This window comes from Tachyglossus aculeatus, chromosome 23 (assembly GCF_015852505.1).
Source record: "Tachyglossus aculeatus isolate mTacAcu1 chromosome 23, mTacAcu1.pri, whole genome shotgun sequence".
NCBI lineage: Eukaryota > Metazoa > Chordata > Mammalia > Monotremata > Tachyglossidae > Tachyglossus > Tachyglossus aculeatus.
The window spans coordinates 20,810,871-20,827,787 of NC_052088.1; the positions used below are offsets into that span (position 1 = coordinate 20,810,871).

The window sequence follows — 16,917 nt, forward strand, 5'->3', positions numbered from 1 at the left end:
TTCCCCAACACCTTCCCCTTCTGTGTCACCTATGCTTTTAGATCTGACGCCCTTGAAGTACTTTTCATCCCACCCACAGCCCTACGGCACTTATATACATGGCCACAATTCATTTATTTTAATGTCTCTCTCTCCCCCTCGGAACTGTAAGCTCCTTGTTGGCAGGGACACGCCTACAAACTCTGTTGTTCTGTACTTTCCCAAGTGTTTAATACAGTGCTCTGTACACAGTAAGTGCTCCATAAATACCATCAATTGATTGAGGTTAATCAGAGTTGGAACAAGGCCACCAGCTTGAAAGAAAATCGATCAGTATTTTTATGTAGGATTTTGATATGAACGTGAATTGAATTATGCTAGATTTGTGTTGACGGCTTTCTTCTTCCTTGGCCTTATTTGACTTGTTCTTAATGCTTTATTAAATTAAATTGTCACGTAACTGACTTCACTCTCCCTGTTAATCTGCCTAAGTAAATTAGCCTCCAGAGAAAAGCAACTGTCAACGGTTTCATTATTTGAGTACATCTCTGTCTCTCCCTGTATTTTCCTCATAACCTCTCAGTTTTATTTTTTTCATCGTGGGGAAGTTTAATTCATCCATTTTTTTTTCAGTTTTGGACAGGCTACACTTACAGTAGCACAGATCCTTCTTGGAGTGAAAAGGGAGAGTAAGTACCAAGCTTTCTAGGAACCCCTAACACAGGGAATAGTTTGTGATTAGTTTCTGCTGTTCATTGGGAGTGCTGAGATTCATTCATTCAATCAACCGTATTTATTGAGTGCTTACTGTGTGCAGAGCACTGTACTAAGCACTTGGGAAGTACAAGTTGGCAACATATAGAGACAGTCCCTACCCAACAGTGGGCTCACAGTCTAGAAGGGGGAGACAGAGAACGAAACAAAATGTATTAACAAAATAAAATAGAATAAATAAGTACAAATTAAATAGAGTAATAAATACATACAAACATATATACATATATACATAGATGAAATATGACACTCATACGGTGATTCCCAAAAGAGCTGGAATCGTTTTATTTCTTAGCAGAATTTTATGCTGCAGTTCTGACACTGAACGCAGGGTCCTTTCTCTCTTCTTTATAAGTGACGTACTTCCTATGGTGTTTGCTAACACCTCTGGCCTATCCCTGTAAAAATGACTTCTGCCAAACATCTGTATACATTCCCCTTCTCCCCTTCTCAGATACTTCTCCTGAAGTCCCACTCCAAGAGCCAGCTTTTTTCCTATACCTCCTAACCTACCTGGCTATCTCAACCTAATGGTTCCTGGATATAGGGACGAGAGAAGAATCTAACCAGAACTGAGCATCTAAAATGTCTTGTGGGCTGTGCAAGACTTATGAGATTCTCACTCAGGAAAAAATTCAAATCCTTACCAAAGGAGGAGAAAAAGACAGCTTAATTAGAAAGAACGCATCTCTTGAGGCAGAATTCCTGCCTACAGAAATGAGTTGGTTAATTCTACTGGAACTCGGAGAATTCTCACCAGCACTTGAATTCACACTGCCAACAGGATTCAGAAAGAGTGTAGCCATGGACAAAGGCACACAAGAGAAAATAATGGCTCTAAGATATGGATCCAGCTTTGTGGTGGAACTGAAACTTTCCTATTTGTGCTGAACTGAAATGGGGTTGCTTTCTCTGGAGATATCAGAAATGATGCAGGGACACCAATGACTAAATATGTGTGGAAATTATTCATTGATTCCTTGCCACTAGAACATATTTCTGGATGAGAAGACTGTGCCCACATGCCAGTTGGTTAAAGAAGACATCTCTCTGGATTCTTTCACTGCTTTTCAAAGGTGCTGATAGGATTTGAGGAAGAAACAAGCACCTCGACAACTCCTGAAGACTGTCAGGTGCATTATGTGAAGGGTCCAGGACACCTGGGTAAAACAAGTACCTAGCAACAGACCCTGCATTTTCCTGTCCTCTTCTCCTTCCAGTAACAGCAGGAGCAGCTACAATTCTGGCTCTAGGTAATGAATGAAGATATAGTTTCCTATCCAATAATCTACCACTGATTGGACTGGCCGCTTTGCTCCAAAGCTGTGCCAGAAGGATCTGCTTAGAAACCCACAAATCACCTTTCAGTTCAATTATATCAACAACATCTGCCTCCTTAAACAGGGTTTCAACAATTCGCACCAGCAAGTATGGAGTTCATCTGAGGGTCTGTGCTAGGCAATTCTGGCTCTGTTGGCCAGGAACAGAATGGAGTTCATTTAGTCCTGATTTCAATTTGTTGGAAGGGAAGAAACGGGATTTTAAATAAGCAGATGGTAATTGAAAACTTCCCATGATTTGCTAACAAAGTAGTCACTGATATATCATTATTAATAGTTGATTCACATACAAATTATTCAGGATCTTTGATTCTTCTATCTTTGGGGCAAAACATTTTGTTGCTTTTCGTTTTTTTTTCAATTGATGGAATTTATTAAGTGCCTATGGTATGTCAAGCACTGTTCTAGGTGCTACAGATTAATCAGGTCAGACATGGTCCTTGCCCCACATGGAGCTGAACATCTAAGTAGGAGAGAGAACAGGTATTGAAACCTCATTTTCCAGTTAAGGAAACTGAGGCACAGAGAAGTTGAGTAACTTCCCCAAGTTCATTCATTCATTCAATCATATTTATTGAGTGCTTACTGTGTTCAGAACACTGTACTAAGCGCTTGGGAAGTACAAGTTTGCAACAAACAGAGACGGTCCCTACCCAACAACGGGCTCACAGTCTAGAAGGGACAGACAGACAACAAAACAAAACATGTGGACAGGTGTCAAGTCACCAGAATAATAATAATTATTATTAATTATAATAGAGTAATAGAGTAATTAATTAATAGATTAATAGCTGACCATCATCACCACAGCAGCAGCCATAAAAATAAGAAGAGTACCCATGTGTTGTGGAGAACATGCAAATTATTTTTATCAAACCTTTCTGGTTCAGCAACTTGGCAAATTTTCACCAACTAGCAAATCTGCTAACATTAACAGTCTTATGCAAATAGAGAGGTATCTTGCATCATAAATTAATTAGTAAGCTTCTTCAACACCTCAAGGGACAACCATAGTTTTGATAAACCGGAACAAATATTTCCATAGAGCTTCTTAGTCTTGGCTTAAGTAAACTTTTACAAGGAACATTTATCTATTCCTCTGATTAAGATCAAGTGGCGATTTACGTTAGGAGCCTGATTTATTTGATTTATGTTAGGAACCTGAAGATGACAAATCCAGTTGAGGTTCCATTTCCCCATAAGGTAAGGTTCCCCCAGAGAAAAACATGTTTACTAAGTTCACACAGTAGGCAAGTGGTGGAGGTAGGATTAGAACCCAGGTCCTCTGGTTCCCACATTCATACTTTATCCACATAAATGCATGCATCGGGGTTGGAAAAGGATAAGGCAATTGGGGTTGGAGGCGTGGGGAATGTTAATTTACTACATGCACAAGAGAGTGCAACAGGAGTAAGATGCAGTCTCAAGGGCCCCTTGACCATCCTCTTTCTCCTCCAGCTTCTCTAATTGCTACACAATTCCCCAAGTAGTAGTCCCTCCCCTCTTGTGGGATTGCAAAAATTATGCAAAAAAGTTGTGCAGTTAACTAATACAGTATAACAAGAGCTTAGTACAGCTCACTGTAACCCCAAAGCACTGAACATCATTTTTATATCTACTTGGGTTGGTGATTTTGAATTTATGGTGTTTTTGCTTCTTAATATCTTGCAAAAAACATGAAATAGTCTTCTTTCACCTCAGAGAGATACCAAGGCACTTTCAGCAAAGATGATCCAGAGATACAAATCCTGAATTTGTTTCTCACAGGGAAGAATAAATCATTTTTAACCATTTATAGGTGTGATTATTTCTACAACAGGACATTTCAGAAAAGCTTGACAACCAGTAGAGTTTACACTTTATTGCGATGAGAGAGGGTTGAAACTCCACTCAGTCAGGAGGAAGCCTGGGTCATCAACCTGTGAATCCTTGGTCTACAGTGAATTCTGAAGTCATTCAGTGACTTCCTCACAAAGTAACTTTGAAAAGTATGTGAACAGTTGCTTCAGAACTGGTGCCTGCTTGCTCAGTTAGAAGATGGCCTTCGCTGTTTGAGACTACATAACATTTTGCTGATACTTTGAATCACTTTGTAGATCCGATGAGACAAATCTGAAGTTGTAGGACGAGGGTTCAGTAGCAAAACCAGAGAGCTATAGATACAAGAAAGCCCATAATACAACTAGATTAGGAGCCTAAAAAAATATTTCTAGTATTTATTAAGTGCAGTGTATGCTTCACATGCTATTCTAAGCACTGGGTTAGATACACATTAATCAAGCTGTATTGTGAATAGAGTCATATTGTCACACTTTTTTCCCCCTATAGACATCAATAAGATTAGTTTTTTATGGCATTTGTTAAGTGCTTACTATGTGTCGAACTCTGTTCTAAGCTCTGGGGTAGATATAAGTGAATTAGGTTGGACAGTCTCTGTCCTGCATGGGGATAACAGTGTAGGTATTCATTCAATCATATTTATTGAGCACTTACTGTGTACAGAGCACTGTACTAAGCACTTGGGAAGTACAAATTGGCAACATATAGAGACGGTCCCTACCCAACAAAAGGCTCATAGTCTAGAAAGGAGGGAGAACAGGAGACCTGAGGCACAGAGGAGTTAAGTGACTTGCCCAAGGTCACCCAGCAAACTTTTGGCAGAGCTGGGATTAGAACCCAAGTCCTCTAACTCCTATGCCTGAGCTCTTTCCAGTAGGTTAAGGGATCCATTGCAAAATCAGCCCAAATGTGGAGCCTTGCTGACCATTCCCCACAGGTCAATAAAAGCAGCACTGTAAATCTCCTACAGATTCCCTCTTTCTCACTGGTCCTCTTCCTGGTTTCCACTGATCTTGTTATCCCCCGCCTTAAGGAAATCCTGAATTCAGCCCCGTGCTCCCTTGCCCTTCTAATTCCTCTACCCCTTCCTGCCTTTCAGCAAGCCAGTAAGATTTTTGGTTAACTTTCATCATGGCACCAAGAGTTGCTTCCAGCCTGATTTCACCACCACTGCCCCTCCATTTCCCATCATAAAGTTCTAACACTGAGCTCCAACCAAATCAATCATCAATGATATTAATTGAGCACTAACTGTGTGCAAACCTCATTGTGGGCAGGGAATATGTCTGTTATATTGTTATACTGTACTCTTCTAAGCACTTAGTACAGTGCTCTCCACACAGTAAGTGCTCGATAAATATGATCGATGGCAAAGCAATCAATCAATGGTCAATGTCTACTCCTTAAATCAATCAGGAGCATTTACCGAGTATTTACTGTATGCAGAGCAATTGTATTTATTGATGATGATATTCGTTAGTAATAACTGTGGTATTTGTTAGATGCTTACTATGTGGCAGGCACTATACAATCCCGGCTCCTCCAATTGTCCGCTGTGTGACTTTGGGCAAGTCACTTAACTTCTCTGTGCCTCAGCTCCCTCATCTGTAAAATGGGGGTGAAGACTGTGAGCCCCATGTGGGACAACCGAATCGCCTTATATACCCCCAGCACTTAGAACAGTGCTGTGCACATAGTAAGTGCTTAACAAATGCCATTATTATTATTATTATTATTCCTAAGCACTGGGTTGGTACAGGGAAATCAGGTTGGACAAAGTCCCCATCCCACATGGGACTCACAGTCTCAATCCCCATTTTACAGATGAGGTAACTGGGGCATAGAGAAGTAAGGTGACTTGTCCAAGGTCACACATGCTCTAACCACCACACCATGTTGTTACGCACTTACTACGTGCCAGGCACTGTTGTAAGCGCTGGGGTAGACACAGTCTAATCAGGTTGGAAACAGACCATGTCCCATGGGATTCATGGCATTAATCCCCATTTTACAGATGAAGTAACTATTTGTCACGCAGCTGACAAATAGCAGAACTGGGATTAGAGAGTTTACTGTGTGCAGAGCACTGTACTAAGTGCTTGAGTACCACACTAAGTGTTTGGGAGAATAAAATACAGTAGAGTTGATAAACATGATCCCTGCACACAAGGAGCTAGACTAGAGGGGAAGACAGACAATAAAATAACTTACAGATGGGAATATACGGAAGGGGTGTGGGGTTGGGGTGAAAATCAAATAGTTTAAGGGTTACAGACCCAAATGCTTGGGGATGAATATGAGGGCAGAGTGGAAGCGAGGGCGGGATGGTACTGGTGGCTAGAGAGGGAAACAATGTACATCCATCCTGTCCACCGCAATCCTTCCAACTCTGTCCCTATTCCCCACGATCTGCCAGTGGGGACAGGCAGGGTTTCATTTTGGGAAAAGAAAGGGGTGGAACAGTGAGAGGATCATGGCCAAGTCTGCAGCAACAGCTGCTTCTATGACTAACTCTTCCCTTCAATCCTCTCCCCAATTTTATTTCATATTTCAATTATTTTCAATGTTCACCATCGCCTCTTTGCCTTGGGGCCACAGCAGCGAATGGAGAGTGAGACAAACTGAATACATAAGAACATCTAATCTCATGAATCACAAAACAGGTAATTAAATCTGTAACGTGCCTCAATTTGGGTTGACCAAGTAAAATGGTGACTTTTAATTCGTTTTAATTTCTAATTCTATACAGCGATGATTATTCGTATCTCCTTTGCCATTACCATCTCCTAGAAAAAGACAGAAAATATTGAGTTTCAGAATTTGGCAGGCTCTGGGCAAAGTATTTAGCCAAAATTGATAAAGGGGAAAATATGTGCCCTATCAAATTTTAAAATTTAGCCTGAAAAATTCTTGTGGATTAGTTCTGGAATGGAAAAGTCTGTTTTCAGTCATTTTGGCCTTACGGTGTAAAGCCTGTAGGAGAATGGTTTATGCATGACAATAAAATATTTACCCTCAAGTAATAATAAAGCAAAAAAACCCCTGAAAATCCTACTAACTCTACTTTATCAGGTGGGGAAGAGCCACCCAATATTTCTCTTCCAATATTTTGGAGAATTTTGTCACCTGCCACTGGACTTCAAGGGTAAAGTTAAATCTTGAATCAGATTTCAGAAAAGCTTCATGTTTGAGCCACTGTAGCATTCCGAGCTGAAACTCCTTAGATAACTTTCCCAACAGGGAAGATTTTTTCCCTGGCATTTTGGTCAGCCTACATCCATGCTCGTACCCCATTCATTTCCCAAGATTCCTTGAAGCATCAGGACTCAACAAGTCAATAAAATACACTGCCAAGTCAAACTATTGGAAGGGAAAATCCAAAATAAAATTCTTTCAGCTTCCTCTTCTCCCAGTTTGACTTTTTCTTTTCAGAAAGAAAGGGACAGAACTGGATTAATTTCAAGCCTTCACTTTTTCAGAAAACTATATTTTTGAGAGGTAGGAAGATGTTATATGTGGCAAAATGGTAGATCAGAGACAAATTAGACTTTGGTAAACTGATTCTGTTCTTTATAATTACCTTTATTTTAAATCCTGTCTTATTAGGCAGCTTGAACGTGTACCATTTCAGACAGAATCCTTTGTCAATGAAACAAGAAAGCAGATGTGACTCGTAGTTTCTAACTACCCCAAGAGATTGCTGTAATTGCATCACTGCATGAACAGAAACAAAAAGTCACTCAATCAATGTTATTTACTGAGCATTCATTGTGCACTTAGTTTTGTTCTGAGAATTTGGGAGAATAAAGTACAACAGAGTTGTTAGACATGATTCCTTCCCTCAGGAAGTTTATCGTCTAGAGGGGCATTGAAATAATTTAAGGCTACGTACGTACATAAGTGCTTTGGGGCCGAGGGCAGGTTGAATATCAAATATTTAAAAGGTACATATCCAAGCACATAGGTCACACAGAAGACAGAGGGAGCAGGGGAAATGAGGGCTTAGAGTGGGAAGGTCTCTTGGAGGAGATGTGATTTTTGTAAGGATTTGAAGGTATGGAGAGTGGTGGTCTAGCAAATGTGAAGGGGGAAGAGAGTTCTAGGCCAGAGGGAAGAGACAAGCAAGGGGTTGGAGGTGACACAGACAAGATATAGATAGATCGAGAAGGTTGGCACTGGTTTTCAGTACAGCATGCTAAGTAAGAAAGTATACTGAGTTAATACTAACTGATGTCTGCCTCCCAAACCTGAATCTTACTCCTCCTTGACCACCTTCTATCTTCAACCCTGTGGACCACTCCCTTGTCCTTGAAACACTATCTAACTTTGGCCTCACTGACACCATCCTCTCCTGGTTCTGTAGGGGTGCCTCAAAGTTCAGTTCTGGGTCTCCTTCTATTCTCCATCTACACCTAATCCCCTGGAAAACTCGTTTGCTCCCTTGGTTTCAACCACGATCTCTAAGTGGATGATTTCCAAATCTACTTCTCCAGCCCTGAATTCTGTCCTCTGCAGTCTCGCACTTCCTCTTGCTTTTAGGGTAACTACTTGACTGTCCTGTAGACACCTCAAACTTAACATGTCCAAACTGGAACTCATCTTCTCAGTCAAACCCTGTCTTCCCTCACTTCTGCCTGGAAATCCCTCCCCTACCAAATCTGACAGACCACTGCTCTCCCCATCTTCAAGACCCTTCTGAAATAACATTTCCTCCATAATCTCCCTACCATATTTCCCCCTGAAATGTCATTTAAGCAAACTCATGTCCCATAAGCACTTGAGTACTCACCCCCATCACTTCCTTTAACCAGTAATTTATTTTAGTGTCTGTCTCCCCAGCTAGGTTGCAAGCTCCTTGAGGGAAGGGCTCATGTCTATTATCTCTATTGTATTCTATCAAGTGCTTAGTCCAATGCTCAAGATAAGTGCTCAGTAAATATTATCGATCATTACAGAAAATCTGTCATATTTGTTTTCAACGTCATTTCTGAATGCATACAATATATTAGTGCCAATAAAATAAACAAAATTGAGATTATATGTACCACACGTTTTGAAAAATGCAAATCTCTTAGGACAGTATACGTTTAATTCACATACTTTTCTCCTGATATTCATAAAAGAAGCTCTGCCAAAATTCAAAGGCAGACAACAGCCCAGAGAATTGAAATAATTGGGAACATTAATGGACTACTTGTTATGCCACAAAGCATTCACTTTCAGAAATATCTAATTGCTTTTTTTAATTTAACCTATATTCCCACTGGGAAAAAAAACCCAATTTTAAAAAGTAGGGATGATTCAAGAAAACCTGGCTCAGTACAGCCTGAAGGGGCCTGTCTGACCACATTCCCCTCCCATAAAATAGATAAATAACTGTAATGAAATCACCCAACAGGGGACCTTTTCAAAACTCAAGGAAGACTGTTCAAAACGAGAGCATTCCCAGGAAAATGGCATCCTATAGAGCATCCAGAGGAAATGGTAACATCTTTTTTAGAATGCTCAGGTAGGGACGGTAATGAATTGTATTTTTAATCGATTTTAATGGGCTCTTTTACAGGAGACTCTAACAATTTTGCCAACAAGTATTGTTTGATGGTATTTATTAAAACACTTACTGTATGCCTGGCACTGTACTAAGCACTGGGGTAGATAGTAGCCAATCAGGTTGGAGCCAGTCCATGTCCCAGTCTTATTCCCCATATTACAGATGTGGGAACTGAGGCACAGAGAAGTTAAATGACTTGTCCAGGGTCCTACATCTGACAAGTAGTGGAGCTGGGATTACAACCCAGTCCTTCTGATTCCCAGACCCATGTTCTCCTATGCCATGCTACCTCTACTCCTTTACTTTCTTTGCTATGGAGAAAGTGAGATAGAAAAGGAGAAAAATAGCTTCACATCATTACCCCATCTTCCCACATTTGTTTAGGAATAAAACCTACATTGTTAGCTGCAGCAGGAGAGGTGGGCAAAGATGAGTGACAGCTTCAGTAAGGTGCTGTTGATCACTCAGTTGTTCCCCAATGCACATTTTCAATCAATTAATTAATCGTATTTATTGAGGGAGTATTGTGCACAGAGCACTGTGCTAATCGCTTCGGAGAATACAACATAACAAAGTAAGGCGACACGTTGGGCAAGAAAAGTGATTGGTCCAAGGTCGCACAGCAGACAATTAGAGGAGCTGGGATTAGAAACCAGGTCTTTCAGATTCCCAGGTATGTGTTCTATCCATTATTAATAATAATAACCATAATGATGACATTTATTAAGCACTTACTATGTGCAAAGCACTGTTCTAAGCGCTGGGGAGGTTACAAGGTGATCAGATTGTCCCACGGGGGGCTCACAGTCTTCATCCCCATTTTACAGATGAGGGAACCGAGGCCCAGAGAAGTGAAGTGACTTGCCCAAAGTCACACAGCTGACAATTGGCGGAGCCGGGATTTGAACTCCTGGCCTCTGACTCCAAAGCCTGTGCTCTTTCCACTGAGCCACACTGCTTCCCATTAGGCCACATGTGGGTTATATCAAAGTAACTTCTGGGATTTAGGAGAACAATATATTCAACTCCCTTCAAGCCTTTATAGCCTTCAATCATACCTCCACTTTCATCTGATCGGAGGCCCCTCTGATTAGATGACCTCTAATCCTTGGCAGTCAATCATATTTATTGAGCAAGTACTGTGCAGAGCACTGTACTAAGCTCTTGGGAGAATACAATATAACAATAAACAGACACAGTCCCTGCCAAAAACAAGCTTACAGTCTAGTGGGGGAGACAGACATTATTATAAATAAATAAATTAAAGATATGTACATTAATGCTGTGGCACTGGTAGGGTGGATGAATAAAAGGAACAAATCAGGGTGCTGCAGAAGGGAATGGGAGTAGAGGAAAGGAGGTTTAGTCAGGGAAGGACTAATCTACTTGTGTATGGAAGCTGCTCCATCTCCTTAATCATCTTACCTCTTCCTTCCTAAAATGCAGTTATCGTGAATGAATGCAGTAAGGGGCTGCCAGGTGTCTACACAGCTGTGGTACCGTTTTGGAGTTACAGTGGGCTCATACAGTTTAAAAGCTTCAAAATCCAATTGAGAAAATACGTAAAGGTGATTTTCATTATTAGTGATTCAAAAAAATCTTCATTTTTGTTTTGTGTTTTCTGAAAAATGGCTGACCTCACTTCCTCTCTACCGCGTTCTCCCAGATAAATTTGTCCATAGGCCTGTGGGGTTTATTGAGAAACCCACTCTCCCTTTTTTCCAATGGGCAACATTAAACCACCTATCCCAGAGGATGCAATAAAATGCAATTTCCAGTCATAGAACCTGTCTGCCTCATCCACATTCAGTTGGGACTTTTTAAAATCACAACTTGCTGTGATTCAGCTTCAGAACCCGCAAAAGGAAACCTCCACAGCCCCAGTGCAATACAAACTCATTCAGAATGTTCACACCATTGGAATATTTCCTGTTCACAAGGAGCTTACAGTTTGGATTGAGAGACAGGCATTACAATAAATTAGATAATATCTACATAAATGTCTTGGGGCTGAGGGTAGGGTGAATATCCCCTTATTTTGGTCCAGGTACCACATAGGCCTCCTTAAACTGATGGCAATGAATCATTTGGTTTGGAAATTAGTGAAGCAGACTAGTGAAATGTTTGTGGGCGGGTGGTTAGTCCCATGGAAATATTTAAAATATCAAAATTTAGTACTTCAGTCAAATAACTCAGACATTTGCTAAAATATATTTTCAAGGGCAATTAGTAAAAAGAGAGTAATGAGCCACTGAAGAGTGGGTTTTGGACAGAATATGGTTTTTGGAATTCTCCTCTCTTTCAGTTCCACATGTTTGATCTGATTGATTGGTTTCAGACTGTAATTGGACTTTTACATGGTTTCTGCCTCATTTCTTACACATGCTGAGAAGGATTTCCCCTTGACATGGAGCAAAATCGGTCTGCTCAGAAATCCCTTTAGTCTCCCCTGGATGAAGAGGACCTTCCGTCTCCAGTGGAACCGTCAGACCTGCACCAGGAACAGTGAGTCAAAATGGGACAATGGGTATGTCCTTCAGTGGAAAGAGCTTAAAAGGAAGGGACATAGTGGCCAAGTGGATAAAGCTCCGGCCTGAGAGTCAGAAGGATCTGAGTTCTAATCCTGACTTTGTCACTTGTTTGCTGTGTGACCTTGGGCAAGACACTTAACTTCTCTGTGCCTCAGTTTGGAGAAGCAGTGTGGTTTAGTGGAAAGAGCCCGGGCTTGGGAGTCAGAGGTCATGGGTTCTAATTCCAGCTCCGTCACTTGTCAGCTGTGTGACTTTGGGCAAGTCACTTCACTTCTCTGGGCCTCAGTTCCCTCATCTGTAAAATGGGGATGAAGACTGAGAGCCCTGTGTGGGACACCCCGATTACCTTGTATCTACCCCAGCGCTTAAAACAGTGCTTTGCACATAGTAAGCACTTTGCAAATGCCATTATTATTATTATTACTATTATTATCACTCATCTGTAAAATGGAGATTAAGATTGTGAGCCCCTAGTGGGGCAGGGACTATGTTCAACTCGATTTGCTTGTATCCACTCCAGTGCTCAGTACAGTGCTTGGCACATAGTAAGCACAATCATTATTATTATTATTATTATTATTATTATTATTATTATTATTATTATTATTAAACCAGAGGCAAAGGCCGATTGGGAAGAATTCAAAAGCAGGTGGGAGATCTCCTCTTGTGAGATGATACTGTGATTGTAGAGATGGAAGGAAGTTTCGGAGGTGTGGGAAGCTAACACCTAAATATTTGAGTTTTGTCATAAAAGTAGTTGTGGGGATCATTGGGGCAGGAGGAGGAAAAGGAGGAGCACTGAGGACTTCAGAAAAGAGAAGTCTGGATTGATTGGTGGGGCAATGGGCATGAGAACTGATGAGGAAGGAGAAGCAATGTTGCTGAAAAGACAGTGAATCTTTTTAAATAATGTCTGCCTCCCCCTTTAGACTGAGAGCTACCTGAGGGCAGGGAACAAATCCCTTGCTTCTGTTATACTCTTAAAAGCATTTAGTACAGTGCTTCACACTCAGTAGGTACTCAATAAATAATAATGATTGACTGATGGAAGAAAGGGTGTTTCAGACCTGATTCCTACTTACTCGACCATTATATGCGCTATTCTTTTCCATATTTTCCCTCCCGATCCTGAATTATACATTTTATATGATTTTGTACTTTCATTCTGTACAGCCACCAAAAAGAGTATTGCAACATTTACTTTTTATAGCATTTGGTTCAGTCCATATAGATGAGTTTGCAAAGGTGCTCTGAGGCCATTTGAGATTGATATTACTGCTTACTGTAATATTTGGGCTGCCAAAGAAGTAGCTTTTCAAGAAAAATTTCCTATTTGGCTCCAAGTTTTTTCTCCTTTGTTGGGGAATATATTTACTGTGGGGAATTTTATGCAAGTACTTGACATGGATAATATATAGTTCAGTTGCTAGAAAAGTCTGTTTCATTGTTTCATTACATTTCCAGAGGGCTCTTTGAAAAGCTGCTTTTCTTCCCAGTTTGTTCTCACAAAGGAAATATTTGGTGTGCTTTTTGCGGGTTTGATAAAGTAGAATGTATAACCATACCAATTATGAAATATTTTACATGAAATGCTTTTGCATATATGCAAAACATATATATGCATGTATAACAAAATTATATATATATATATATATATATATAATTTTGAAATCACACTCTATTTCACACAACAGGGCTTTGTGCTAACACACTGAAAACCCATCATTTTCTTTCCTAACACATCTGCCATTATCGATCACTGAGTTGAAATGGGTTTTAATCACTATTCAAGCCAATCAAAAGTCTTCAAAGGTTGAGGAGGAAAGGAAAGAAGGTACTTAAAACAAGGTGGACTTGGCAGTGTTATCTCAAACTGAGAGTAAAGACATTAACGCAATAGCACAATCCAGAAAGAGCATAGAAGAGAGTGGTATAAGAGAAGGCCAGTGTGTTTATTCATGTTCAACGTATACCATTCGAGAAGGCGGGGGCCATTCCTTAACCAATTGTTTGTGTCCACCTCAATGGCATCATCATCATCCAAGCCATCAGTAACTGAATATTGTTTGCATTGTGACTCCAAAGAGAATGACAGGTGGCATGGTGAAAGTGAAAATATCCACATAGTTCCTGAGGAGCAGCAACCATAACTCAATATCTTAGCAATATATTCAGGTGTGCCATAATACAACCTTCAGTATGGATTTTGGTTAGGATATGAGTAGGGAAAGATGGAATATTTTCCAAAAAACAAAATCTGGTTAGGTCAGTATGCGCCATTATTGAAGGCACCATTGGTGGGCACGCACACAGTGCTGGGACATGTGAGTGCTACAGCAAGTTTCCCTTAATGCATGGTTTTACAATAATAATAATAATAAAGTTGGTATTTGTTAAGCACTTACTATGTGCCAAGCACTGTTCTAAGTACTGGGGGAGATACAAGGTAATCAGGTTGTCCCACGTGGGGCTCACAGTCTTAACCCCCATTTTACAGATGAGGTAACTGAGGCACAGAGAAGCTAAGTGACTTACCCAAAGTCACACAGTTGATAAGTGGCAGACCCGGGATTAGAACCCATTACCTCTGACTCCCCACTCTCTGCACTAAGCCACGCTGCTTCTCTGCAGGAACGCAATCTTCATGCAATAGGGAAACGGGGTGTATTTCTCTCTACCGAAACCATTAAAACATTGCAGTAGATTATCATCTTCTAGCCTTAAGAAGTATGGCTGAAAATTGACTGCAAATCCAAAGGGAAGAAGTTTGGAAATAGCCCAGGCTTGGGAGTCAGAGGGCCTGGGATCTAATCCTGTCCCTGCCACTTGCCTGTTGGGTGACTTTAGATGAGATACGTAACTTCTCTGTGTCTCAGTTACCTCATCTGTAAAATTCATTCATTCAGTCGTATTTATTGAGCACTTACTGTGTGCAGAGCACTGTACTAAGTGCTTGGTACAAGTTGGCAACATATAGAGATGGTCCCTACCCAACAGCGGGCTCACAGTCTAGAAGGGGGAGAAAGACAACAAAACAAAACATATAAACCAAATAAAATAAATAGAATAAATATGTCCAAGTAAAAGAGAGTAATAAATATGTACAAACATATATACATATATATATAGGTGCTGTGGGGAGGGGAAGGAGGTAAGGTGGGGGGGATGGGGTTAGTACTGTGATTAGCTTGCATCTACTGCAATGATTGTTAAAGGTTTAACAAATACCATAAATAATAGCATAACTTATCTGTGCCTCAATTTCCACATCTGTAAAATGAGAATTAAATATCTGTTCTCCCTCCTACTTAGATTGTGAGTCCCATATGGGACAGGGACAACGTCCAACCTATCTTGTATCTATACCAGTGCTGAGAACAGTGCGTGACACATAGTGCTTAATAAATACCATTAAAAAAACAATCAAAGATAAGTTGATTCGTGGTCTATACACCGTGTGTGTGGAGCCCACCCTCATCTTCTGCCACATTGAAAAGTGGGAGACCATCAATGTTCCAAATCAACACCATCGATTTCCGCAGGCACAAAGATGAGCTTTTAAGTGTGATTCATCGTCAAAGTAAGAATTATGATTGTTAGAGCTGGCTCTGAAAGCAGATATTAGAAGATTTCAAAACCTTATTTTTCTCCATACTTAAATGGCATCTTTCATCAAAGGATCTTTGCCCAAATGCATTGCACAAATGTTACTTCAGTGAATTCTCAAATTATTTCCTTGTAATTGGAAGAGGCTTACATTTTCCGAGGAATGGACACATTTAAATAAATTTAAGATGCCTTTGGCTCAAGTTAAATGCCAATGCAAAGGGCTGAATTCTGCTGCGAAGGTGTTCCAGTTTCTTCATTTCAAATGCCGCTTCCTACCTTACATATATTTTGTAAGGATAAAATGAAATATTTGATAAGAAAGATCTTTGGAAGAAATTTAAAATCATGATAAGAAAAACACGTTACTATCAAGTGTTTCTGAATGGTAAATTGGGCTGGCAGAGGTTGACTAGTTATCTTCTTCCCCAATGATCTTTTTCCATACTAAACGTTTTCTTACCAGCATCATTGTCTTTTATATTGACTCTTTGTCCTAGAATAAATTATCTATCACCACCCCCATTAAGAGTGGGACTGCAGTGCACCTTTGCTGAACATCCCAATTTTGTGTAAAATATTCCCATACAATGAAGATTGGCATCCACTGTCCTAGCCAGTAAGATGCAGCCTAGAAATTACAAAGTGAATGGAAACTACAGGTTTGTGTGAAATAAAAGAAACAACCGAAGATGTGTTTTATTTGCCTGCTGCCCCTACTCACCTCTCAGGGTCGCATCTGGAGAGTTTCCAGTACTCTGCCAGTCATGACTACAGGAGGGAGAGTGAAGCAGAGGTCTACCCATTCCATTCCTAGCTTGGGCAGTGGCTAGTGAGTGGAAGGCCATCTGCTACACGTCAAAACTCACTTGTGCTGGGCAGCAGCGGCATGGAAGAGAATCAAGAGCAGAGACTCGTCCACTGTGTGGAAGGAGGCATTGGTAAACCACTACTGTATTTTTACCAAGAAAAGTCTATGGATATACTACCAGAATGATTGCAGACGTAAGCGGGGCATTCTGGGAGAGATGTGTTGATGGCGTCGCGATGGATCGGACACAACTCAACAGCATAAGACAACAACAACAACGAGCTGGCCCTACTAAAATACTTTCCCATCTATTCACCCACACTAGAGATGAAGATGATGATTGACAGAGGGGTATTTGGTACAGAAGACCAGAGGCCCCTGTAAGGTTTGCCAAGGCAACAGGCAGAAACTCCTCACCCTGGGCTTCAAGGCTGTCCATCACCTCGCCCCCTCCTACCTCACCTCCCTTCTCTCCTTCTACTGCCC

The 16,917-nt window shown here is 40.7% G+C and overlaps 1 non-coding gene across 1 annotated transcript; it reads left to right on the forward strand.

The window, feature by feature from the left end:
- The first annotated feature begins 16,341 nt into the window (after positions 1–16,341).
- Positions 16,342–16,479, forward strand: LOC119944969. Its single transcript, XR_005456107.1, has one exon. It is a non-coding gene; the product is annotated as a small nucleolar RNA SNORA7 (small nucleolar RNA).
- Positions 16,480–16,917: the final 438 nt, after the last annotated feature.